We start from the raw sequence: 27010 nt of genomic DNA, 5'->3' as shown, positions 1-27010 counted from the left end.
TTTTTGAGACAGGGTTCATCTGTGTAGCCCTGGCTGTCCTGGAACTTACTCTGTAGACCAGGCTGGCCTCAAACTCAGAAATCTGCATTCCTCTGCCTCCCAAGTGCTAGGATTAAAGGTGTGCACCACAACTGCCCAGCTTAAATCACAATTTCTTAGCATAAATTTCTCCACACACATGTCATTGGCTCAGCTTGTCTGGAGAACATTAAGGCACTTGATGAAGGCTCCTCTTCTGCCCCTCTGTTGCAGCATGACTCTGAGGAGAAGACCCAGGAGCCCCACAATTTTTGGCAGTGTTACCCAAAGGGCAAATACCTCTCTTATTCAATTGTAGCAGTAAAGAATCATCACTAATGTGGGATCAGATGCAACCTAGTATTCAGGTTTCACTTGGATGACATCATGCTACTCAGAGTAGGTGAACTGCAGATTTCCCAGTGGCAAACAAGCTTGAAGAGAGAGTGGCTGTGGGTGCCAGTCTGTCCCAATCTTGTCCAGGAGTCTGCAGGCCAAACCAGGTTTGGTGGGGCCTAGAGAAGGGTTGGTTTCTCCTGAGACAGCCATAGAGGCAAGTCCAGCATATGATGGGCCAGAAATTGGCTACAGGAAGACAGTTGCAAAGTCAGGGCTATTAGGCTTGAAGACAAGAGACAGAGACAGAGATGGTGACTTTCCCAATGAGCTCTTTATGAGAGAGCAGCTATAGCAGGCAGAGATAGGAGTAGAAAATAAAAACAAGGCAGATTTCAGCTCATTGTCAGATGTTTGGAACAGGTAATGAGTTCCTTGTGACAGAAGACATGCAAGGGAGATAGATGCAGAAAAAAAAACCCTACATTAGACAGAATCATCTTTTTATGCTGCCCCCACTCCAGGCAAAGGGACATGTCAGAGAAGCTTGTGTGTGGATGAGGGCACTGCCTCCCCCATGGACTCTGGATCATGGATGTAAAACCAGTTACCCTGAGAAGGGTTTGGAATGACCTTCCCTGTTTCTCAGGCAGGCAGGCAGGCCTCTTTTAGTTTGACAGTCACTAGGATCCTGGCCCTGGTCCACTGGGACACAGGCTTCTACTGTATAAAGATGCTGACTGTGGATTTGATAACCAAGGCTGTGTTTAGCTTGTAAGCCAAGCGGCTCACACCAGTGCTCTGTGGACCTGTAGGTGCCTGTAGTCTATGAACATTTACAGTGCTAGTGATTCCTGGCCAGGTCATCTATGACAAGGTTGTGAATATCAAGGATGTACTAAGCAAACTCTTTCTGGCAGTGGGCTCATCCCAGCTTAACTGTCAGCTGCAGCTGGTCCTAAGAGGACCCATCAGTCCAGGATCAAAAGGCTCTGAGGCAAATGATGCTCAGCCAACTGGACAGAGCGTGGCATCACCCTCAGTTCTCAGGAACTAAGGAACATCTGAGAGATGTCCCAGCCACGGCTGCCCACAGCACTGCTGCTCTGTGTAAGTCACCCTCTCTGAGAGTTGGGATCCAGAGCACAGGATGAGTGCTCAGTGACTGCCAGAGTGCTCACACTTCTAGAATAAGGATGGCGTCAACCTTCACTGCAGAGGAGCAATATTATGAGTGGGAAAATTGCAGCCCTTGGGTTGGTCATGGTGACTTAATGCTTACCATTCAGGTCCCTAGGCTAACAGCAAATAAATGTGCCTAATCTGGGGATGCAAGGAGGAGCAAAGACCTGAGGCCAAGAATGTTGTCTGCCATGTAGCCATGGAGCAGGACAGCAGGCATTCGAGTGAATAGGGAGGTGCTTTGGACGGAGACAAATGGATCCAGAAGTAGAAAGCCATTGCTCGGGGAGTGTGGATAGCTTTGCTAGGCACAGGCTCACTCCTTTGTATTTATGCCAGAAACTGGTAACTTACTTAGAAAAGAGTCCCAGGCAGCATCCTACCTAACTATCATCTCACATCTCACACTGAAGACCAGAAGGGAGGTCAGAAGGGGAGGTGACTTGTGCAGAATGCCTGCTCAAATCTAGTCTCCCAGTGAGAGCTCCTTTTCTTTCTGGCAAGGGGTTTGCTGGACTTCTGAGCAGAGGCTGATGCAGGGGCCAAAGATGTCACGTGTGCATTCATCTCAGAATAGCCACCGAGGCTTCTGTGTGCATATGACAGCGTGTGGTAGGAAGGTAATTCTAGCTATTGACTTCCTGGTTGGTAATGCCAATGTCGATGAATAAAGAACCAGGAGTGCTCAGCAGCAGAAAAGGCAGCATGGGCCAAGGAGCAGGAACTGAGCCTGGCAATGAGGGATTGCCCCCTCCAGGAGCTAGATGGGATGCACTGGATTTTAGGTTCCCCAAAGGGTCACATGGTATCTTCTGCCCTCTTGTAGGATGGCTACAGTTGGGTGTATTGACTGGGAATGGTGTGATCCTATCGAGAATGAGGTGGGTTGCCCAAAGTGGAGGGACTGAGATGCCAAGCTCGCCATCAGTGCAGCTAGACCCAGCAAGTTGCAGGGGTGTGGATCTCTTTCCATGGTACCTTACCCATTTGCTATCTTCCTAGAGAAGGCAAAATAACCCCCACGGGCCACACACAGTAGTGGTTTCTTCTGGGAAACAATTAATTCTTGCTTCCCAGACCTTCCCAATGGGTCCCAGAACATCTCAGCTTCTTCGCATGTTGGTAGCGGGAATGTGGAATACAGTCTTCCAACACCCACAGTCTGACAAGGCAGAGAGAGAAAACTCCCCAGAAATGAAGAGAACCAAATGTCCACTGGGCTGTGAAGATCCAGGCAACAGATTTGTTTATTTCATTTCACTACTTGAGTTTCTCCACAGCACCCAGCAGAGCATCTAGTCCACAGAAGGAACTTAATGTTTGTGGAAGACCTAAGTAATGGATTTGCCTGAAACATTACCGAAGTCTTCCTGGGAATTAGGATGGGGAGAGGTACACGGAGTTGGGATCCATGGTGATGAGTGTCTTGGGAGACAGCTTTGCCTTCCCTGCCTAGGACTTCTGCCCAAAGTACCATGGATGGGCCACAGACAGCTTTCTCCTCAGGGTCATGGAATTCTGCCGTGACAGCTGACTGGGTCTTATAGGAAATGGTGTGCCACCTTGGGCCAGGCCAATGGGATCTACTATGGTCTCATTATGTTTCTTCTTAAAGCAATTGACAGTTCTTTGCAGAGTTCAGGTGTGGCTTCCACAATGTAATGTGTCTTCTAAAATCTAGCTTCTCAAACTGCAGGTCATGACACCTTATCTCCAGTGTCAAGTAACTGATAATGGTAGTCTTGAAAATTTTGGTAACAGTAAAAGTTTACTAAAGGTGCAAAGACCAAAACCTAATTCCAAGCCAAGGACTTGATGAATGTGAGGTATTCCTGGAGCCCCACGCTATGTTGCATTGAATGGCTTCACCAGTCCTTGGTTTTGAATACATGACACACTGCTCAGTGCCAAGTACGCTGTCACACATGCAGTGCCAAGCAAAGAATGGAAAAACACCTAGCTCAGATTGGGGATGATCTTATGAAGTGAAGAGGTTCTACTGTCCATATAAAGTTTCCTGCTCTTGGAAAAACCTAACAGTTTTCTTCCAGGCCCAGTCACTGTGGGAACCAAGGTTATCATGCAGACATGGCCAAGTCCAAGAACCACACCACACACAAGCAATCCTGCAAAAGGCCCAGAAATGGCATCAAGAAACCCCAGTCACAAAGACACGAATCTCTTAAGAAGGTTAACCCTAAAGTCCTTGCGCTTTGCCAAGAAGCACAACAAGAAAGGCCTGAAGAGGATGCAGGCCAACAATGGAAAGGCAGTGAGTGCACGCACAGAGGTCATCGAGGCCCTGGTGAAGCCTCAGGCCATCAAGCCCAAGATGCCAAAGGGCCCCAGACCCAAACTCAGCAGCCTGGCTTTCATTGCTCACCCCACACTTGGGAATCATATTCAAAGCTACATGGCCAAGGGTCAGAGGTTCTGTCAACCAAAGTCCAAGGTTCAAACCAAGGCAGAGGCCACAGCTCCAGCTAAGGCCTAGGCTTCAGCTTCTGCTCAGGCTCCCAAAGGTGCCCAAGTCCCTGTGAAGGCCCCATGGAAAGGCTCCTGCCAGTGTGAAGAAAGGTGGCCTGCTGTGACACACCTACACACATACTGTTTGCAGATGAACAGTGTCTTGTGCTGTTTTTACAAATAAACTTGAGGCATGAAAAAAAAGAAAAAGTAAGAAAGTGGTTTAGTTACAAAAAACAGTCACTGTTTCCCTCTCAAACTTTTATATACAAATATTAAATTATATCTTTGCACTGTTTCAGTGTTTGAGTTTTTTCACTTAATTGAAGTGTTAGTTGTCAACTAGAACTTCATTCCAAAAAAAAATCATTAAATAAATTTTGACTTGGGAATTAGATTAAGATTTCTAACAATTTCTGGAGTAACCCTAGGTATAGTTCTGCCATTTTGTACTATGTATTTATAAGCCAAGTGGTATTGTGGCATTGATGATTATAAAATCAAAATATCAATCAACCCTGAAAACTGTTGACAATGCTCTACACACTGCTGTGTCAAATATCCAGACAAGATTTGGTTCTTTAACTAAACAAGGGTACCCATTTCATTAATATGCAAATTTGCCTTCCTTTTTAATGAATGCCAACATTGTGTGTGTGTGTGTGTGTATGTGTGTATGTGTGTGTGTGTCTCAGAGAATTGTTTTCAAATAAAATTCTATGTGACTTATTAATACTACATGCTTGATTTGTTTATTTATTTTTTACACCCATGTTCTACGATTTTTTTTTCCTGGAGAGAAATAAACCAATCTCCATTCTCCCCAGATAGGGTACCAATAGACGAAGGGGAGGCAAGGTTAGTAAAGCAGTGGCTTTATTGGGGCTCCCTATGGGAGTGTGAGTGAGGGGTTACTCACAGGAGCATGCAGGCCTAAAGACAGCATATCATGGGTGAGCACACTTCAGGATGCACCGGTGATAACTCAGGAGAGCTGTATCTCTAGAGCTCTGGTTGAGACTTGCAGGCAGCTCCATCATCTCCCAGCAGTTCTGACTGCTGGGGTGACCTTGGGAGGGAGCCTTGTGAAGTTTCTGGAAACTTTCTGGGACTTCTACTTTTGGCTTACATTCCTGAATCTTTATGGAAGGTTTTGATTTGAAGTAATGATCTAGTTAACCACCTATACTCTCAGGATTGTCTAAGATCTCTCAGGCACAGATAGGCATGAGTGTATCATGGGATAGGGCACAAACCAAAGAGTACAGGCAAGTAAAGATGCTTGCTCCATCCAGTCAAGTCATGGCAGTGAAACCCTTGCTTCAGCTAATAGCTGAACTGAGTGATGTCATGTTTTCAGAATGCAATGCCAGACTGAGGGTCACGGCTCACTGCTGTGGGCATTGAAGCCACTGGAGGTCTGTTCAGTGGTCCAGACTAAGAACAAGCAAGACTATAGAAAGATACCTCAGGCTTTCTAGGCACAGTGGTCTATATCTAGAAAAAACTAAATGCTATACGGAGCCCTTTCGTTGACTCTGCTCAGGAAGGAGAGTTAAATGCCTGCACATGATTTTTAACTGAAACCCACTGTCAGGAAGTAACTTGAGTATCTCTGAGAAGATGAGCAGAGGTAAGTGTTTAGGAATGATGGCAGCTCATGGAGCCAGAATAGAGACAGACAGACAGACAAGGGCAGACGTTTGGCTTTTTACTTGGCAGATGGGATTCTGGCCCTCAGTTCTTCACAACCTCCCTGGATGAGAACATGCTATTCTGGATGGGCTGAAGGCATCTCTTCCTTCTAAAGATGAGTGCACTTACCTGGAGCTTTGGATCTGGCATCTCTGTTTGTACAGGTGGAAACCAAGACAGGCTGTTTCTAGCTAAGGCCTCCAAAGGCACTACACCCCTACGCGAAAGCTTCACCCAGGAAGGGGCTACTCCTAAGCTTGGCCTAGACTATTCACACATTGAGCCACAGGGAATCCATGCTTAGCCTAGAGTCAAGCTCACCCACCTTCCTTCTCGGCCCTGTGGATCCATGGAGCATACGATTGCATCCCTGCAGTTGAAAGTTGTTACAGTTGGCAGCGATTAGTCATTACACAGCATTGCATTGGTAATTACTGCCTGTTACACTCAGTCCACCACAGTAAGAGAGCAGAGTTGTCTCCACCTATGTGGTACAGGCTGTCATAGCTCAGACTGGGTCAAATGACTCAAGAACTCACGACATAGAGGGACAGTCTACACAGACACGGATCAGAGCTTGGTGTGGGGTTTGAGAATCTAAGGGGAAATGAGAAGAATGCCCTACAGGAAGACATGAGACTCAAATTCTAGATCTAGATTGGCAGTGATTCTCTACAAGACTTGTGCCTGGTTACTTTGCTTATCAGAGACTCAGTTTCCTAGTCTATGAATTGCTAGGGTCATAGACTACACTCACTGGGATTAACTCTCTCCCCAGTGCAAGCAGAAGCTATCATTTAATGCATGGTTATTTTAGGTACTGTGGTGTAGCTAAGTTGAATGCCTGTCCAATATAGGAGATGAGAGCTTTCTGGGAGTGGCTGTCCAGAGCTGCCTGGAGAAAAAGCTTTATGCAAGCTTAGATGGGTTCTGTGGTTGATCCTCTTCTCCAAGAGGTAAGAGATACAAACCCAGCCATCTGCCTCCTACCCCACTCCAGTGACTATCTCCCACTGGGAAAGGTTTGTGCAGTGCTAGGCCACAGTGCTTGAAGGTTTCTCTCTGGGCCTGGGGCACTAGTCCTCAGCTGCAGATCCTCTGACATCTATACAGCACTTGCATACACAGTTCGAGTGGTTCCCTTGGGCTTCGTGGAAGGCACATGGGAAGCAAGCTGTACGGCTTGTAGCTTCAAGTCCCCTGTGCGATACCACTAACCACTATCTTCCAGACCTGCAACCATAAGGGAGGTGGGCGAGCACCTACAGGTCTCTCCAGGGACTTGGAAGAGTGGTCCAGCTCAGTCCCAGGAGACACTCGGTCCCAGTCTGAAGCGCTCTGTGGGGTCCTGGGAAGATTTTGAACCTCCTTAAAAGATCATTGTTTCTTGTCTCTGGATTGATTGTGAGACCCATGTCAACTTGGACTCCAAAATGCTCAGTTTTTGTAGAAAGGGACCAAGGATAAGAGAAGATTTAGTAGTTTTAGTACAGTAAGCAGAATGACAGAAAACCTTAACCAAACTGGCTCATGAGGGAAGTACATTTTGGTTTCCTGTCTGTCTGTTTCAGGCTGTGATAATAACGATAGCATAATAAATAAGGGTGGGATATTTTATAAACAAAAGGTTTTGTAGCTCGGTGTTTTAGAGGCTGAAATTCAAGAGTAAGGAACCCCATTTGTCTGGTGACAGGCTCATGCTTGGAACACCACAAAGGTGAATGTCACTCAGTGGTGGAGAAGATATGGTCAAGGTCACACGTGAGACAGAAGTTGAGGACTCAGACCATGTGAATGTGAGTGTGTGTGTGTGAATATGTATATGTGTGTATGTGTATGTGAGTGTATATATATGTGAATGTATGTATGTGAGTATGTGTGTGAGAATGTGTGAGTATGTGTGTATGTGAATTGTGTGAATTGCATATGTGTGTATGTGAGTGTATGAGTGTGTATATGTGTGTGTGAATGTGTACATGTGTGTGTGAGTGTGTATATGTGAATGAGTGGATTGTGTGCATGTGAGAGCATGTGTATGTAGGAGTTCGTGAGTGTATGTGTGTGAATGCGTGTGCGTATGTGTGTTTGAGTACGTCTGAATTTGTGTTTGTGAGTGTGTATATGTGAATTTGTATATGTGTGTATATGAATGTGTGTGTATGTAAGAGTGTATGTAGGTATAAGGGTTAGTGTGTCAGTGTGTTTGAGTATGTGTTTGCAAGTGTGTGAGTGTGTGTATGTGAGAGAGTGCATATATAAGAATGTGTGGAGAGTGTGTGTGTGTGAGAATGTGTGTGTGCATGCTCACATGCACATGCATGCACGCACATGTGAGTCTATATGAGTATTGTTCTCCACATTATTTTTTGAGACTTTCTCTGAATCTGGAGGTTTCAAATCCAGCTAGGCTGGCTGACCAATGAGCTCTCAGTCCCCAGTGCAGGAATAAGAGATGTACATCACAACACTTAGCATTTACATGGTCTCTGGATCTGAACTTGGGTCCTCATGTTTGAGTGGTAAACACTTTCCCTACTGAGCCATTTTCCAAGCTGTGGGTTCAGTCTTTTAATTAAAACCTACTATTGTAGGAAGTGACCAGGGTGGGATGAGAATAACCTTAATCCCTTCCAAGAGCAGCACCTCCAAAGACTTAACTAGTTCTCACTACTTAAAGGTGTACCACCTCTCAACACCACTGCACTGGGGACCCAGATTACAGCACAAGAATCTGTAGGGGAAAGCCATACCCAAACCAGAACACACATAACAGGACAGCATATGATAGTAGCATCACAGGTTCCTCTGGACCCAAGGTTTCAAAGCCCTCCCAGATAATGGTTCTACTGAGACAAATGCCCCATCCTAGCCCCTAAAATCAAGAGAATAGTAGGAAGAAACCTTTCTACCTCCCTTTTATTTCTCTCTTTTTTTCCCTTTTATTTCTCATCCAGCAAAGGTGTCAGGCTGTACTCCATTGACCTATCTATGTCCTCTCCATTTCCAGTAGGTACCAAATGCACCATGGCCAGGAGGGAGGCCTAGTCCTAGGCCAGTGACATAGTATTTCTTAATGCATGAACAGAGAAGGAAGCTATGAGGTAAGGGGGGAATAGTTACTGGAAAGACAACCACAGCTGTGATACGACCAGAGGGGTTCTCTGGGCTTGCCGTCTGGCAGCTGGCCTGGCCAGGAGACATTCATGAGGCCAAAAAACCCTACAGATAGTAAAATGGGCAGTTCATGGTGAGCTGGTGCATGTGTGAGTGGGTGGCACCCATGGGCTCAGAAAAGTGCTAGGCAACTTACAGAAGAACAATCTTAAGAGTAGTACAAAGCAGGGCTGAAGAGATGGCTTAGAGTGCATAAGGTTTTTGCAGAAGATCTGAGTTCTGTTCTCAGCATCCACATGGTGGCTCACAACGATCTACAATTCCACTTCCAGAGGATTTTCTCACCTCCTCTGGTCTCCTGAGTCACCAAGCTTATTGTAGAGACTCATACACAGAAAAATACTTACACGCATAAAATGAATGAATCTCATAAGAAAAAAAGGTGGCACACAGTGAGACTCCAGTCTTTGGGATGTGCAGTCAAGTTGAAGAGTTCAAATGAAGCCAGAACAAAAGGTCTACTTCTGGGTCTTTGTGGTCTTTGACTCCCACCATGCTCTTGGCAGTAAAGGAGCTATAGAGTCCTAAACAATAAGCAAAGGGGAATGTGTTAGCATGGGGAAACCACTTGGACAGCCACAGGGAGGAAGGGCAGGGGTTCTGGCATGGGATTAGACTTTGGCAGGTGTCAGGGTGACTCAGGGGGAGCGTCATGGAGGCAGCAGGAGTGGACAGGGGATGGGTAGGTTGGTCATGAGAGGATGCAGTGCTAAAGGATGCAAGCTTGAGGCAAAACACATCCCCTCCAAAGCCCAGGGGACATCACGGAAGGAGAGGAAGGCAGACCGTGGGAGCCAGAAGAAGTGAGGGAACATGTGGAAGGAACACTGATCCTGGGATGGCATTCGGTTCCAATCCTGAGCTCAGTGCAGTTGTGCTTGCCTGCACTGCAGCTGGGCTCAGAGGAAACATCATCATTCTGTGATGGGAGGGAAGGAAGGGGCTTGTGACATCTGGCCTCTGCTTGCATCCAGACAATCAGTCTGGTAGCAGCTGCTGGCGGAAGGAGGGGGAGATTTTCTTTAGTGGTGTAGCAGTTGCCTGTGATCCTGTAAATATCACAGGATCCTATAAGAAACCCTTGATAAACTTATCAGGTCACACACACAGAAAGGAAGACATAAAAGGGGAGAGAAAGCTGACTAGGAAGAATAATCAGTGAGTACTATCAAATACTTTGTATGCACTATGAAATGTAATAAGACCCATTATAATATATAATTAATGTGTTCCGATATCGTTTTTAAGAGATCGGATGGTAGGGAGTTATGGAAGGCTTTGGGGTAGGGATGAGATGTGTCATTGAGGCTTATTGTTACTTCCATCTCTGATGTCTTGGCACAGTAATGACACCCTCAAAGACTGGAGAATGCTCATACCAAAGGAGTGCATGCTGAAAGTATCAACAGAAATGTACAATGCTATATACTATGTATAAGCTAAACATGGGAAGTATATGCATATGGTACAGGTGTACACACACGCACACACACACACACACACACTCATTATGATACCAGCTACTGTGTAGTGCATGAGCAAGGGGCAGAGGCAAGGCAGGGTCACACCAGTGTGTTGAAATTGAAGTGTTAACTGTGAGTCAGGTTCAGAGTGTGAGTGGGTGGCAACAATGTTTCCTTTTTGTCCTGACCTGTGCTTTGTAAATCATCTGTGATGTATACATGTTCCTTGGGTTAGGAAACCAAACATACACACTTTAAAATTTCCTCTAATCTCTGTGCTTATGAATGAGAGAAGTGACTCTCCCAGCAACCACCTTGTTCCCTGAGCTGCAGTGTAAACAAAGTCTTCTAGAAGCTGAGAGATACCACTTGCTGGGATCTGCAATTGCAAATATTGTTATAGCACCTAGGTCATATTTTGCCGTTTCCATCCATTTTAAAATTAATTTTAATTGCATAAATAAATAATTTTGGAGACTTGCCTCTTATACAACATTGTAACTAAGGGAAAACTCTCATCCAACCACCGCTCCTCCTACCCAGTGGTCATTGCAAGATTATACCAGGGAGTGGTTGGAATGAGTGTTTTTAGAACCCAGCTTCTTTATTATTTTACATGCATGTGTGTATGGTTGAGTTTATATATGATCACACATTCTTGTATGTGTCCCCAGAGGCCAGAAGAGGATATTGGATTTTCTGGAACTGAAGTCCGAAGTAATTATGAGCACCCAGTGTTGGTGCTGAGAACCAAACCTGGTCCTTGAGTGTTTTAAACTACTGTCCAGCTAGTGACTAGTGACCTCCAGTGGATTTAGACCTTGTATGGGGCCCATATGGGAATGTAGAGTTGAGAGAAAACTAAGAGACAATAAAAGCTTCTGCATACTCAACAATCATACTTTAATTTAGAAACAAGCACTAAATGGATCCACAGTGGATCATTGCTGATACCTTTGGACCTGGAATTATAGCCATCTCAAAGAAAATAGAATCCTCGGCAGGCAGAGCTGCAGGAGCAAATTCTCAACCACAAGCATCAAGCACAGGACGCACTAGAAGTGGTGTGCGTTCTTTAAAGCCTCAAAGCCCACCTCAGTAAGATCGCTCCTCCTACAAGTCCACACCACAAGTCTAACCCTCTCCCAAACAATGCCACCTGCTGCTATGCCCTGAAACTTGCTGCCGCATTTCTCTGTTGTGACGGACTCTCATCCCACTGTAACCATAAGCTCAAATAAACTCTTCCTTCTGTAAGTTGCTTGGGTCGTTGTGTTTTATTACAACAGCAAAAGAGTAACTAGTACAAAGGCCTTGGGAGGGAGGGGTTCCCTTGTTCTGCAGCCAAAGTCCTGGAAGCTAGCTCCAGTGAGCTGTCTGGTCTGTTACAAAGGCAGTAACAAACTGTTCAAACATCTGATCCCATGGGGGACATTCTCGTTTAAACCACTATAGCCTTCAAGATTCCAGGCTTCTGTTGCCAAGGGAAATTCCTTTGTTTGGCAGTTTCCAGCCTCCAGACATCCAGACCTCCCACTATGTCAGATACCTATTGCTCCATGTGAGAGTTGTGGTACTTCTTAGAGATATGTGTTTGCTCTACAAGGGATGGCATTCGGTTGATACCCTGAGGTCTTCAAGAGCTTTGAGCCATAACCAGAGCTGCATCAGCTTCCAGCTAGCATCCTGCTGCTACCAAGAGTTCAAACCTGCTTTAACGAAATCCTATGTGGTAATGTTTTAAGTTTTTTTTGTGTGTGTGTTTATTCTTTTGTTGTTGTTGCTATTGTTGCTGTTTTATAATCTTTTTTAAAACTGTTAATTCCAATTTGACAATAAAGTGCCTCCCATTTGTATTCTTTCCTGTTTGTTCACTCTATTCTTGAAGGAAGAGGAGGAGGAGCAGGAGGAGGAGGAGGAGCAGGAGGAGGAGGAGCAGGAGATGAAGGAGGAGGAGGAGGAGGAGGAGGAGAAAAGAACCCAACTGGGAACAGGAGGCAGTCTCCAATGATAGCTCTCTCCAGCTTCTACATTTATGTATGACACAGAGGTACCCACCCCCCACACACACAAACACACACACGCAATAAATAAACAAACACAATAATAGAAATGTCAATTAAATCTAAAAATTTTGAATATTTAGGTAAAATTTAATTCCTTTTGTAAAACTAAACAAACACACCTATTTCATTAGTATGCAAATTTGCTTTCATCTTTAATAAAAGGTAAAATTGCATACCAAAGAATTGTGTTAAAATAAATTTCTTTATGATTTATTATCCAATGTTTGATTTGTATACCTATTTTACATATATAACTAGGGTCGTATAAAAGTTTCTTGGATAAAAAGGGTTTGAGAGTAGAAGTTGCTGAAGAAGCCCTGTTCTAGACCTTTCCTCTGGGTATCTGAATATGTCAATGTGTATTCAGAACATATGGTGTAATGGCACATGCACCCAGTGTTCTTGTGTTCTCTTTTGCAGAGTTATGGTTGCTGCTTCTTCACGTCTGCAGCAAAATACAGGCTACAGCAGTGGAAGGACTGGAGGGTTTGTTATTGCTCACGGGAAGAACACTGAGCATCATGGTGGTGAAGGGAGGCGGTAGGAACGTGAGCTACTGCTCACATTATGTCCACAGTCAGGAGGCAGAGCAAGGTGAATCTGGTGTTCAGCTTCCTTTTGCCTTTTCTTTCAGTCCAGAGCCCCACACCATGGGATGCTTCTGCTCAGTTAATGCTCAGTTAAGATGAATAGTGGTGGTGCACCCCTTTAATCCCAGCACTTGGGAGGCAGAGGCAGGCAGATTTCTGAGTTCGAGGCCAGCCTGGTCTACAGAATGAGTGGGACAGCCAGGGCTATACAGAGAAACCCTGTCTCGGAAAAATAAAAAAAGATGAATCTCCCCACCTCAGTCAACCCACCGCAGATCACCCCTCACAGGCACACCAAGACCCTTGTCTCCTTGGTGATGTTACAGCTGGTCAAGTTGCCAAATTAACCTTCACAATAGTAATCTTTTGATGTGCTGCATCCCATGGTTTGCATAGGAATTTTGAATGCTTGGCCACAGGGAGGGGCACTATTAGGATGGGTGGCCTTGTTGGAGGAAGTGTGTCACTACTGTGGGTGGACTTGGAGGTCTCAGAAGCTCAAGTCTGGCCAGCATGTCTCAGTCTCTTCCTGTTGCCTCCAGAACAAGACAGAACTCTCAACTCCTCCTCTAGCATCTTGCCTGCCTGCCTGCTGCCATGCTTCTTGCCATGATGACAATATGCTAAACCTCTGAAGCTATAAGCCAGCTCCAATTAAATATTTTCTTTTATAAGAGTTGTCAGGGTTGGGGTGTCTCTTCACAGCAATAAAATCCTAACTAAGACACCTCCTTTGGTGGGGCTGCTTCACTTGCCCTGCAGCACAGTGCTGAACCATGAGGCATTCCACAGGTAGCATTATATAGAGTATGGCTGGAGAGGGAGGGCTTGCACCTAGGCTCACTGCTAGCTTTGTGCTGCCTCCGAAGTGTCTGCCACCAATGGGTTGTCACCCTCAGTGAGGAGGTGGCAGTGAGCTAAGCTGAGAGTCACAAATGTCTTGTGAAGAACACAAAACTATTGTTTCTCCCACATGCTAGAAGCCCTTAGTTGAAGACCTGGACTAGAACCATGCACATAGAGCTGAGGGCCAGCCCTTCAATCTAGGATGTTGGGGCTGGGGGTGGGGAGGTGAAGGTGAAGTGGGATGGGCAGCCTGCAGATTGAGCCTTTTCTGAAAGGATGTGATTCGACCATGGCAAAGACAAACATGGGTGGGGCAAGAAGGGTCATGAGGATGAGGAGGTGGGACATTATCCTTGCCTTCAGTATGTGGTAGGGTAGTCTTCATTCTATCAGGACTCCTCCCTGAACCAGGAAACAGGGGAAAGCGTTCCAAGAAACAAACATTGCATTTCTCTTATACCAAGTGAGGTGAGACCCCACTTTGTGGTCATTTGCACCTTTGACTTTGCCCCCTCGGCCTTAACAGATTCATTGTGATGGACAGGTAGGAAGTACACAGATGTATCCCACCTAAGGTTCAGGCTATTTGAACAATGGATCTGGTAAGTGAGTGGCTCTCCAGCAGCCTCAGTTTCCTACTAAGTAAACAGGAAACAATAGAACTCTCTACTCAGATGTGCATATGGGACTAATATGCTCAGAGGATGCAGGCACCCCTCACTTGGTTCTCTGTCCCATGTGACTTCTCAGATCTGTATTCACATGGGATATGTGTTTTACATGGAACCTGTCCTTTGTGACTTCTCAGTCCCACACCTGCAGTCTTGCATGGGACACAGGTCTGCTTGATCCTGGGGAACCAACTGCCTGCTGTCTCAGGCCTGTCCTCCTCAACGTAGTATGTTCACAGGCCAGCTTCAGGAGATGAAGGAAGCTTCTGGAACGGAGAGAACCCTGACTCTGAACAGCAATTTTACTTGCTAATTCATCCCCGCTGAGTTGGAAGGTGGACATAGTTATTTATCTTGAGAAGGAGCTGAGAGCCAGCATCTGGCAAACTCACTTAGGGTGATTTGGTTTGTGTGGCTCATACTGTTACTGAGAAATGGGCCCTGGAGGACCAGCTGAGTGCTCACAGGGGCCCCTTGTCACTTAAGGTGGCATGCATCACTCAAATGCCTCTCATGGGCCTCGCTTTGCTAAATTTCTGAAATGGTGACTTACACCCAGTCATCTCACCAGAGAATGTTTGTACAGTTGGGGAAGGTAGGAATTCTGGCAAGGGGGACAGGAAAACAAAGGCTCCGTGAAGAGCCTTTGGGAAGGTCCCTTCATGAAGCTGAGTTCTTTTTACTCGGCCCCATCACTCTCTTTTCAGACACACCTGCTATCTTGAATACTTCCCTCCCTCCACACAACACAGCGTGGGCTGTCCCATTTTGCCCCCCAGTGTTCTCTCTCTCTCTCTCTCTCTCTCTCTCTCTCTCTCTCTCTCTCTCTCTCTCTCTCATGCTCTCTCCTTTTTGTACCAATTTATCCCTAGGACTTATAGGACTACATCTGATTCATCTCTATAGCAATGTACTAAGTACTTGGCCTGAAGCAAGGTATATGTTAGTAGAAGACAAATTTAAAAATAAATAATTAAAATTGCTTTATGTGTGTGTGTTTCTCTGTGTGTGGTATATATATACATGTATGTTCATGTGTGTATGTATATATGCATGGGGAAGGCTGGCTCCCATGTAGGGGTAGATGGGCATGTACATATGTAGTTTGCACATGGAGACCAGAGGCTGAAGTTGTCTTCCTCAGTCACTTTCTACCTTACTTTTTAGCTAGAGTTTCTCCTGTGAAGGTGAAGCTCAGCATTCAGCCAAGCTGGTTAGTCCAAACAGTCTTATGAGTCTCTCCTTTCAAGTTCAGACACCTTGTCTAGGGGCTAGAGAATCTTCCATTTTGTTCTAAATCCAAACCATAAAACCAAATCAAAATAGTACAGCAAACAAACAAACAAACATCAAACTATCTCCTGAATCGAAGCTTCCCAGTTGGTGGGAGTGGCTTGGTCTGTAAAGTGCTCGCTCTGTGATTTCCAAATGACTTGTGTGTGATCCGGGGTGCGTGTAAAACATCTGGCATGGTGGTGTGCTCTTATAATCCCCATTATGACCAGAGGTGGTAATGGACTGACCCCTGGAAGTTCACTGGCCAACTAAGAGCCTACTTGGGAGCATTAAGGCCAAAGAGAGACATCTCAAAGAATATAAGATGCCTGGGGAATGAAGTTGTCCATTGACCTCTACTGGTATACACAGGGGGGTGGATACACACACATGCCCCAAAACCAAACAACACAACACCCCCAGGCTTGAATTTCTTCCTTGGTGAGGCTAGCAATGGGGCAGAAAATGCCTCTGGCATTCCATGTCACAGCTGTAGCCACAGACCTCAAAAAGGACAGCCCGGATGCGTTACAGTCAATGCTATCCTCACATCAAAGTCCTTCAGAGTCCAACTCACATGCTGAACTAGACTTTGGATAGTGGTCCATGGGGAAAATGCTCCGGACTCACCTTTTTAAATCCCAGGATCCAAGCTCAACATGCTACAGACAAACCTTTCACAAGGGCAGCCACCCTCAGAGCATCACTGCTGTGCTGACAGGCCTCTTGTCTTGAGCCTGAGTGAGTCCCGGGGGCAAAGCAGAGATGGAAGCAATGGATAGGTCTGCCTGCACACATTGGATCTGTAGCTTCCTTCAGGGTGCTTAGCCTTCTCCTCCACGGGAATCCGGCGCTTGTTCTGGGCATGTAGGAAGAGTGTGACAGGTGGAGCACAAGGGGTCCTACAGTTCTGGAAGCCACCATAAAGATTTTGGCAGAGTGGTGAGGTTGAGGTGCTCCATAGCCCTCCTCCTCTAACCCTGTGTGAGGATTGTGGTGCAAACAAGAAAGTTAGAATGAGGATTTTTTTTGTTGGACAGAGCTGAAAGAAAAAGCAAAGAGAAGTGCGTGACCACATTTAGTACTTGATCTCAACACAAACCCTTGTCGACAGCCTAAAACTACGGGGGTCATGGGGGAAGGTGAGGAGAGCCAAGGTAGACTAGGGGCAGGATACCGGAAGGTGTGGCTGAGAGGGTCTAGGGAAGGGAGGACAAAGGCTGTGCACGAGGAACATGGAAGCAGGGCTTGGCTTCCCTGTAACTTTCATAGGCCCAGTTCCCAGAAGTTACTATCTGATAGAGGGAGACCCCACGATAGAAGATGGCTTTAGGATGCGACGCTTTAATGCATGATAAACAAGACAGGCGCTGGGACACTGGTCTGTCCACCTGAAAAGGTCCACCATCCTGGGATCTCAGGCAGGCCTCTTTCCTTTTTCCAATCTCAGTTTCCCCACTTCTTACAAGTTATTTCACTACTAACCTTTAAGAGTTTGTATCTGCTTACTGTCCTGGTGAGGAGGGAGGGCAGAAGGGGGGGCCAACTGTAGGGGTGGTGAGGAGGGAGGGCAGAGGAGGAAGATAACTGTAGGGGAAGCCACACTGAGCTTCCTTCTCTGACTTAGTTTCTCTTTAGCAGCTGATGAGGAGATCCAATGGGTCCTATCACCTTTGTCCTCATGTTCCCATGTCCCTACAGAACTCAGAGCTGACACAGAGATGTGAATGCTACCCAGGGACAGTCATGTAGAATTGTGAGGAGCGGGCTAGCAGGCAGGTGGCTTCACACTGATGAGTGGCTTAGGCAAAGATGGTCACTGGGGAATTACAGTCTCTGCCTCAAATTCCCACTGGGAGGTCCTGAGCCTGCCTAGTGACCTAAATAGTAGTGTTCTTTGCTCATTCCCTGCTCACCTGGGTACACCCACTCCCTCTAGGGGCCCCTGTCTTCTGAGCATGGTAACCTCACTGTCTTCAGTCCAGGAACCAGCTGTGGCCTCCACATCTGTGCACAGCCTGGGGGGCTCAAAGTCTGAGGAGCTGGAGGATACAGGCCCAACGAAGGCAGGAAACAGAAAACAACCCAGAATAGAAACAGCAAAGCACTTCCTCTGCAGAGACACATCCACTGTCCGTTCTCTCTGAGGAAGCTTGGCCTCTCACTGCAAGGTCTCTCTAGCTGTATAAGGCAGCTTCTTGTCACACTGACAAGTTACCTGACAGTCAACTCAAAGGAGTGAAGATCTGAGATTTTGGCCCGTGCTTGTTCAGCCATGTTACTTTTTGACTCAGGGTATCACAGGACCAGCATGGTGGCAAAGAGGTCTGAGGTCCACTGCCTTCTGGGAAACAAAACAAAGAGAGGGGAGGGGCCAGATTCCAATATGTCTTCAAAGACACTTTCCCAAGGACCTCACCTTCTCCTGTTGGGTCCCTACATTTAAAAGGTCTTATCACACCCTAATAATAGCACAGACAAGGAACCAACCTGTCGACTCACAGGCCTTTGAAGAACACTTACAAAGCACAATAGGCATTTGGTCCAAGTTAGGGAAGAAGAGCATGTGGTGTGCTTAAATATCCTTGTGTTGAAGCATCCTTGGGGTCCTGGTAGCTTTGCGTTGCAGACTCAGACCTGGACTCACACCAGTTTCTTCTTTCTCCCAAGGACTTAACTGCCCAGGACTTCTTTGCCGTGCTGTCTCTCCCAGGAAACCTCCAGCCTGCACTAGAGCATGTAACGGTCCCTCTAGTTTCTTTTCCCCACCCCTATAGAGTTTCTCTCATCCCCTTCCAGACATGTGTTCTACTTTTCTATGCACCTTCCACATCCGAATCCAAAAAACTCTAACCATGATCTGCTGCTATGGGAGGGGATGGCTGACAGTCGCCAACAGGCGAGAAGAAGGGGCTGGTTTTCCTCCCACCAACAAAATGCTCTAGGACTGGCTGCTTGTGATCTGTCTTCATAGAGAAACTGGGAGATGGGGCAGATGGGAAAACTGAGACTCAAAGAGACTAGGACCTCTCCCCAAGGTCTACCTGAGGTTGTACATCAAGTCAGTGATGGGGTTGGGCCAGGAGCCTATAGCACTGCAGCCTGAATCTCGGCCAATTCTGAGTCTTTTCGGGAACCTTTTTGACAGATGGCTTCCCTCTGCATGAATACTTCTAGTTCCTGGGAGCCCAGCCCTGTGGAAGGCAGCTTCTGTGCTTCCGGGCAGAGCCCCAGCTCCTTCTACCTTGTAAAATGTTGCTTTGTGGCAGCCACCTTCCACTGACACACCTTACCTTTCATTTGTTGGGTCATTCATTCATTCACTCCTTTGATCATATGTCTGTGTCTAGTGAAGTATATGAGCCCATCTTACCTCTCAGACCTGGGACGACACCACCGCGTACAACTCGTGTATTGTAGAACTGAGTTCGACTCCAGGTTGGCAGTGATTCTATCTGTGTTCTCTCCTGCATCTCCAGGACCAACAACAGCAAAGGGGCCTACCTAATGAAAAGGATATTTTCATGGTGGGGAATATGAGTGAGCTGACGTGGAATAGAAGATGTCCGGGTGCGGTGACAACAGACAACACAGCCAGTTCTTCCAGGGGTGGGGCTTTCCCAAGGAAAGGGCAAGGAGGTGTGAGAGAAGGGGTGAGGTTTCCAGAGACAGGAGGAGGTGGAGAGAGCTGGGAGGAGCAGAAGCAGAGACATGATAGACAATGGACATGATATAAGGGGGGGGTCCTCCTCCAAACCTGCATGCTGCAGTCTCAGGGTGAGAATAATGGGCAAGAAGAAAGGAAACGACTAGAGACCGTTGAACCACAAAAAGCCTTGAGCCCGAAGCAAAGGCATCTGCATATTGGTCTAAGGCAAGGGGAGGCTGCAGTGGGTTTCTAGGAAAATGGCAGATTTCAAGTGATGCCTTGTGATGAGAGTGCTCTCTCTCTCTCTCTCTCTCTCTCTCTCTCTCTCTTTCTCTCTCTCTCTCTGTGTGTGTGTGTGTGTGCACGCACATCTCTGTATGCAAGTCAGTGCTTGTATGTATGTGCTTCTTTATGTGTCTTTAATCTGTGTGCCTCTGTTGTGTATATATTCTGCATCTGTGTGTGGATGTCTCTGTGCATGTCTTTATGTGTGTCTCTCTATGCCTGTGTCTGTGTTTGTCTGTGAATGTCGGTATGTGTGTCTGTGTCTGTGTGAAAGGCATCTGCTAGCTCCACCAGGAAGCCTCACGATCATCCAGGTGAGACATGATTACAGGGCAGCCAAATGACCAATCGTTTCCCAGCTGAATGGTAATTGGACATTTTAGACTCCAGGGCCTTGGTATCCTCCACCACAGCTTCCTCTGCACTGTTACCTCACCACAGGAGAGTGACTTAAGCTACTTATGGGTAATCCAGCTTTCAGCCCCCCTCACCCACCGCAGCTGCCAGCCCCTCACTGGGCAGAGTTGGGTTTCTGCATGAGGATGCTGATGTCTTCTCCCGTACCATTTACATCTTGGGGAGTTGACAGCCTTTGCCCGGAGCTGAAGCCACACCATTAGGCCCCAGTACATCAACCTTCATCCTTCTACCACAAGTCTGGGGCTGGCAGCGTCCTCACCAAATTGGCTTCTCTAGTTCCCTGGCCCAAATTGATTAATCATCAGGCAGTTTTAGCTATCAGCCCTGCTGCAATTGGCATATTTATTTCTAATCAGCTCTTAAAAATGGCATCATTCAGAGGTGCTTAACCACATTACTTAATTCTCAGCCTGTATTGCTATTGATTTCAAATATTCTCCTTCAGATATGGCTCATCACTTAATGCAGAAGTCTGTTTATATAATAATCTTATCTGGTTACTAAAATCTGTGAAATCTCTTCAATTGCCTCTAATGCAAGATTGGAGGCTGGTTGCTAAATGAGTCAATTTTACTTTAATTTGGTTTATTTACAGTACATGTTTTAATGCCGCACATTCCCATCTTCCACAGCAAAGCTGAAAAGAAAGGCAAATATAGGCGCAGAGAGAGGCATGCACTTTTCTCTGTCTGGAGGAATGGAGGAGGCCAGTTGGCAGGGCTTCCCAAATGACATGAAACTTTGGGCCTCTAGTGACCCGTTTGACATGCCTACCAAGGCCCTCAAGGTCCACAGTATTGGTACAGTTCTGTCAAGAGTGCCCAAGGAATCACATGGTCCCAGATCTTCCATTTTGTACAGGTGAGACAGCTGCTCACAATGCAGAGTCTTCCCTATCTGGGAAGTGGGGCTGATGTAAGATTTTTCCAGGTCCCTTGGGAAGACACCACCATGAGACTCTGACGTCGATGAGCATGCAGCAAAGGTGCTGCACAACATACCTCTGCCATTTCCACTCCACTGGCAAGGCCCCCACAAGCACCATTTCCTACTGTGCCCACACCTCTGCTCTGAGGTTGACTGAAGACTCCTGGGAGTTTCCTTTAGAACTACGGAGGCCTTTTGGTCTGCAAAGGACAGAGGCCAACAGTTCTAAGTTTGCCGAGTTTCCTAAGCTTTAAACTCTAAACTATAGAGTGAGGCACAGCCAGTTCTCTTGGAAGAGCAAAGATAGGTCCTGAGGTAGGAACTCAGACCTGAGGCTCACAGACCCTACAATCTCTGCCTTCAAGTATTCTTACAGCATCTCTGTTCTTAACCAGAAACCTCTGTATCAGTCTTCTGTCCCTGTGCACCATCCTTCTCATAGGCTTCTTCCTGGTCCTGCTCCCTCTGCCTGTGGAGAACAGGCTCTCGTGTCATTGATTATTGGTGGCCTGAAGACCATGTCCCTGGGACCAGATGTCTGTCCCTGGTCCCGTCACCTGTGTCTGTGATAGAGAACCCGGCTGCACTTCAAATGCAAAGCTGGTAACAGCAACATCTGCAGAAGGCTAGGGGAGCATCAGGCCCTGGCTCTGAATCACCCTTGCCTTCTAGAGACCCAATTGGCAGAGTAATCCGGATGCCACCTCCTGGTAAGTGGATCCTATCAGGCTGATAGAAGTGACGGTGGGATGATAAGTGAACTGGACACTCTCTTCTGTCTTTTCCACTTCTAAGGCAACACAAAGGATGGAAAGCTGAGGTCTGTCCTTCTCCTCCCCCCTGGCAGTGCTCAGGAGCTTCCTGCTTAGAGCAGATGAGGCCCATCTTGCCCAGAACATCACAGCTCTCTCTTGGTCAGGTGTGAAAGCTGCCATTTCATGCTTATCTCCCCCAATTAACAACAGCTGGTCCCCTATAAAACCAACTGGTAAGATGGTTTGTTATTGAAAGACAATGCAACATCATTAGGCTTTAATGGCTACAGCCCCGTTTACCGTGCTGAGTCCGCAGGGTTAATGTGGCGAGATGTTGGGTCCCACCCTGCTGGGCTGCTGGGCTCTTTGCTATTTTTAGGCTTCTTCTTCAAGCCTCATTTTCTGAATCATGGAGCTGGGAGGTACTGGGGAGGTGGATGAGGGTCTTTATTTCCTGGAAGGAGAATTATTCAGGAGGTGGTTGAAGCCATATTTAGAAGAACCAGTTCATCAAATGAAATCATTTTGAATTAAAAATTTTAGAAAGAAAGAGAGGAGACAGACAGAGAGAGAGAGAGAGAGAGAAAGAGAGAGAGAGAGAGAGAGAGAACCTGTTTTGTGTGTGTGTGTGCCTGCATGAATCAACCTGTTTCTTTCAGTAGCTAGATAAGTGGGTGCTCCCCTACCCCCCTCCTTTCTTTACCACTGATCACTTCTGTTTGGCTCAGTGAAATGAGTCTGGGTCCTGGATTAAGAACTGACATAAGTCATAAGCTGTGCTCATTGAAGGGCATTTTCCCTGGCAATCAAAGAACTGAGCACTTACCTGGGAAAGAGAATCTTGGACTGACTGTGAACTAGAAGTCACACTCACCAAATTTGGTTCCGAGAATAACCTGTACTACTTGTAGTTCAAAATGGCCTCCCTATGTGACATTGTCACGCTGTGACTTAAAACTGAAGCTGGAGTCTGTGTATTGATCTTAGTGGTGGTGATTCACAAGGCTGCCTGAGAGGTCTGCTCTTAGGTAAAGAGGTTGGAAATCTCCATTATAGCCGTTCACTCAGCAAACAGAACCAACAGCTCCTATGGCTGGCAGGCACCACTAGCAGACATGGCTGCCTGGGTAAATCATGCAGAAATACCAGAGAGAAGGAAGGTTTTGGTAAAGGAAGTTTTACGTGTATTCTACTCTGTGCCTTCCTCCTTCCCTCCCTCCATCCCTTCCTCTTCTCTTCTCCTTCCCTCTTCCTTCTTTTTTCCTTCTCTCCTTTTCCTTCCCCTTCCTTCTATCTTCCTCCTTGGCCTCTATCTCCTACCAAGAGGAAGCCCCAGTGCCAGGCACACCAAGGTCAGGAACGGTGTCCTGGGCCATGGACAGCCATTTTCCAGCATGAGGCTTGGATAGAGCTTAAAGGTGAGGCCAGCAGCAGCCAGAGAAGGCTGACACAGCGCTTCTAGTTCCTTCTGTATTTACTCTCCTGCTTCCCCTGTGTTGATACTGAGGCAGACAAGTCTGATGACTCCTCTGCCAAGGGAGTCAACATATAGAGGAGGCATCCATCTCTCACCAGAACCATATGAGGAGGGCATCCAATGCAGCCATCCTGGCATGCAACTGCCCCAGGAATAGATGAGAATAGGTAGAACTAGGGAAGCTGCCCCCAACCCCCCATATACCATGGAGCATTCTGTGAAGACTGGGAGTGAAATCACAGCCCTCCTGGGTGTCATGTTAATGCAGAGGGACAAGTATGCTCTTACATCCTGAATGGGAGTAGATTAAAAGGACTCACTGGCTACCCCTCTTCTGAGGCGTGTCATCAAGTAGAGCCACAAGCACTCACTTCTGCTCCTCTCTCGTGCTTCCTAACCTTCCCTGGGGTAAGTGGTCAGTGTTAAAGTGGTAACTTCCACCTGCTTGGATCTAGAAGGAAGCAGTTAGATCTATACTCACTTTTTTAAACTATGCATTCATTTAGTGGATGTCTGTAGCTGAGTGGGTTAATCCAGACCATGTTCATGAAGGAGCCCTTGACTGCTTAAGAGGGCTTTGGATTTCCTGAAACTGGAGTTAAAGATAGTGGTGAGCAGCCACGTGGGTGCTGGGAACCAGACCAGGGTTCTCTGTAAAAGCACCCAATGCTCTTAACCACTGAGCCATCTCTCCATCCTAAACACTGCTTTCTTCTGATTTCCAGATTAGGACACATTTGTTCAAGCATGGAAGGGGGGGGGGAGGCTCAAAACGCCACATCCCAAGCTGAGGGTCTTCTTTAACAGTTAATGGCTGCTGGCAGAGAGGAAGTTAGTTTTTCTTTGGGGGTGTAGCCACGGATAAGGTGCCCTTGCTCCAGTAAATAACCCCACACCCACGTTCACGCACACAGCCATAATCAAACTAAGTAGGTCATGGAGAGGGGTTGACGAGATTGGGAGGGGATGACAGAGGGTCGTGGAGGTGTTTACATATGGTGAAAATGTATTGCATATGTGTATGAAATTGTCAACGAATGAAAACAATTTAAATCAGGGCGTAAGTCTGAGAAAATAATTGCTGTGCCTTTTTGGAGAGCGGGTAACAACCTAGAAGAAATCAGGAGGTTAAATACCAATGATAACAGTGTTGACTGAAGTAGTCAAGTGCCCTAAGAGCCATTTAGAGTGTCTTTTTAGCTCTTTATTTTATGTAGGTGCCATGTGCCCTCACACAAAAATTCTACCTCTCTTGGGTGTCAAGAACTGACTTGAAGGCAGACACTATTCTGGATAAGCATCTCATAATTCACTGGCCACTTCCCCCTCAGCATCTCACCTGTAAGCCTGAGCCCCTTCAGCATCTCACCTGTAAGCCTGAGCCCATGCGTAACTCCAACCAGACACCTGGCAGTCCTCAGCAGGTGTGTCACAAATAAAAGAATGGGTGACATACTCCAAAAAGAGACCCTACCCAGCCTCTTTAGAGTAGGATTTTGGGAAAACCTCGTTAGGCGCAGTTTCGACTGCAGGCAGGCTTCCTGCAAACCAGCTGACCTGTATTTACAGTCTCCACATTTGTTTTGGAAGAAATCCAAATGTCCACTTAACTGGGCTGGAGGCCAACATAATCTTGCTATATTGTTTGTAACCACGAGATTAATGGCGGGCCTTGCTCCGAGCCTCGTGGTGACATCATTCACCTTGGGGTGTCTCTTCAGTGCAGATTACAATAATGGATTGGTCTTCACAGGGTCTGTCGGCTCTGCTCGAGGAACCTCAGCTTCTGCAGAGAAGCAGCAGAGGAAATAAGTTGCATCTCTTCAGAGATGGACCGACATGAGGAACATGCTAGGCTCAGTTTGAGTAAGAGGCCTGATTCTCTGTCTCTGTCTCTGTCTGTCTCTGTCTCTGTCTCTGTCTCTGTCTCTCTCTCTCTCTCTCTCTCTCTCTCTCTCTCTCTCTCTCACACACACACACACACACACCCGCAAGCGCAAACTTGAGTGTTTTACATACATTAAGTTACTGTAAGAGCTAAATAAGAGGCACAGCTTGTACCTGTGTCCCAGAAATTAGCACACACATTTGCATCATTCATGGAAAGATGATGAATCGGCTCATCTGATGCTAAAATATGACACAGGTTATAACTCAGCAACAATGAGAAACAACTTCACTAATAAGTACACAAAGAAGGATCTGATGATAGACATTCTTCCAAGGAAGAGAGGCAAAGGGTCAGTGATGACATGGTAAGACTCTCACTGTTACTAATCACTGAAGAAACACACATTAAAAACACAGTGAGGGATAGGGAGATGGCTTAGTCGTTAAAGAGCTTGCTGCAAAATCATGACAATCTGAGTTCAGATCCCCAGCACCCAGTAAGAAGCTTGAGTGTGGTAACACAGGCTTGTAATCCTGATGATGAGAAGGAGTATCTTAGTGGCATGATGGCCAGCCAGTTTAGCCAATTAGGGAGCTCCAGATTCAGTGAAAGACCCCCACCTAGAAGCTAAGGTAGAGAATTGCTGAGGACCTGATACTGACATCTGGCCTCCATACATACATACACACACACACACACACACACACACACACACACACACACATACACACACACACAGGACTGCACTTGCCTGAAGCACCTACTGTCAGGTCCTGTCCTGAAATTCAGTATTAAGGAAGGAAGTTGATTCAGAGGCATGGGTACACACAAGGACACACACACACGAGCACACATACAGCCTGAGTTAGAGGCATCACAGCAGAAAGTGCATGGAGTGGTGGTGGGCAGGCATGTGGGACTCATCTCTGAGACCTTTTGCCTGAAGCTACGGAATGTCCTGGCAAAACCTGAGAGGGCCCTGCACTTTGCCTGCTGTCAACTCTCTTCCCTCATTCCTAGCCTGGGGCCAGGTAGTAATGAGCGGTATTCCAAAGGGGTATCTCAGTCATGTGTCTCTTTCCAGGCACAGCAGTGGCCAGCTGTGCAGCCCGGGGCAAGCAACTTCCTCTCAGTGCATCTTGGATTCCTCCACATTGGGCACAAATGCTTCGGATGGTATTGGGAGTTGCAGAAAGGAGCCAGGGAGTGGCAAGCAAGGGCCCAGCAGGTCCTTGCCAGATGCCTGTGACTGGCTGTACCACTCAACACCTGGAGGCACCCATGTGTCTGCCCGGGCGTGTCTTCTATCCCCTCCTTGGTTCTGCCCCTCTGTGACCCTCTCCTCACCCGAGTCTCAAAGCATGGGTGGATGGTTTGATGTTAACTGGCCTGGATGAAATGCTTTCTGCTGGCAATTGCCTTCATTGCCTGCTATAAAATTACATCTATATTTAAATATGCTGAGATAATTCTTAAGTTTTATTAGTACTTAAATATTTTGGCATGTTTATTTCTCCTGAAACAATTATGGAGGTTTCATTGTTTTATTTGAAAAAAAAAAAAGAGGCTAAATCTTCTTTTACAATAAACCCCCGACAAGCTAGGCATGGTGCTCGGGAGCTCCAATGTACCCTGTTATCAGTTACTCAGCTCAAGTGAAGTAGAGCCCAGTAGGAAGGGGCTAGCCTTCCTGCTGTAATCTGGTCACCCTCTGCAAACCTCGAAGCCTCTGTCATGTGACTTCTCATAATCATGCCCTCCCCCTCTACCCCCCCCCCAGTAATCATAATAGGGCTTTTGAAGTCACCCCACACTCTTCTGTCC

At 46.7% G+C, this 27010-nt stretch overlaps 2 long non-coding RNA genes across 2 annotated transcripts in view; both read left to right on the top strand.

The window, feature by feature from the left end:
* LOC116084993 overlaps positions 1-11559 on the top strand; it is a 16010-nt gene extending 4451 nt beyond the window's left edge. The window contains exons 2-3 of the long non-coding RNA XR_004116344.1: positions 8705-8798; positions 11247-11559. This is a non-coding gene — a long non-coding RNA (uncharacterized LOC116084993). The remainder of the gene's footprint in view (positions 1-8704; positions 8799-11246) is intronic.
* A 7550-nt stretch (positions 11560-19109) lies between these two features.
* LOC116085317 lies at positions 19110-26648 on the top strand. Its single transcript, XR_004116494.1, has 3 exons — positions 19110-19352; positions 19820-21773; positions 26271-26648. It is a non-coding gene; the product is annotated as an uncharacterized LOC116085317 (long non-coding RNA).
* The last annotated feature ends 362 nt before the right edge of the window (positions 26649-27010 follow it).

The sequence above is a fragment of the Mastomys coucha genome, unplaced genomic scaffold, assembly GCF_008632895.1.
Source record: "Mastomys coucha isolate ucsf_1 unplaced genomic scaffold, UCSF_Mcou_1 pScaffold9, whole genome shotgun sequence".
In the NCBI taxonomy this organism is placed as follows: Eukaryota; Metazoa; Chordata; class Mammalia; order Rodentia; family Muridae; genus Mastomys; species Mastomys coucha.
Note: the sequence above shows the minus strand (reverse complement) of the source record. Positions and strands in the feature narration are given on the sequence as shown.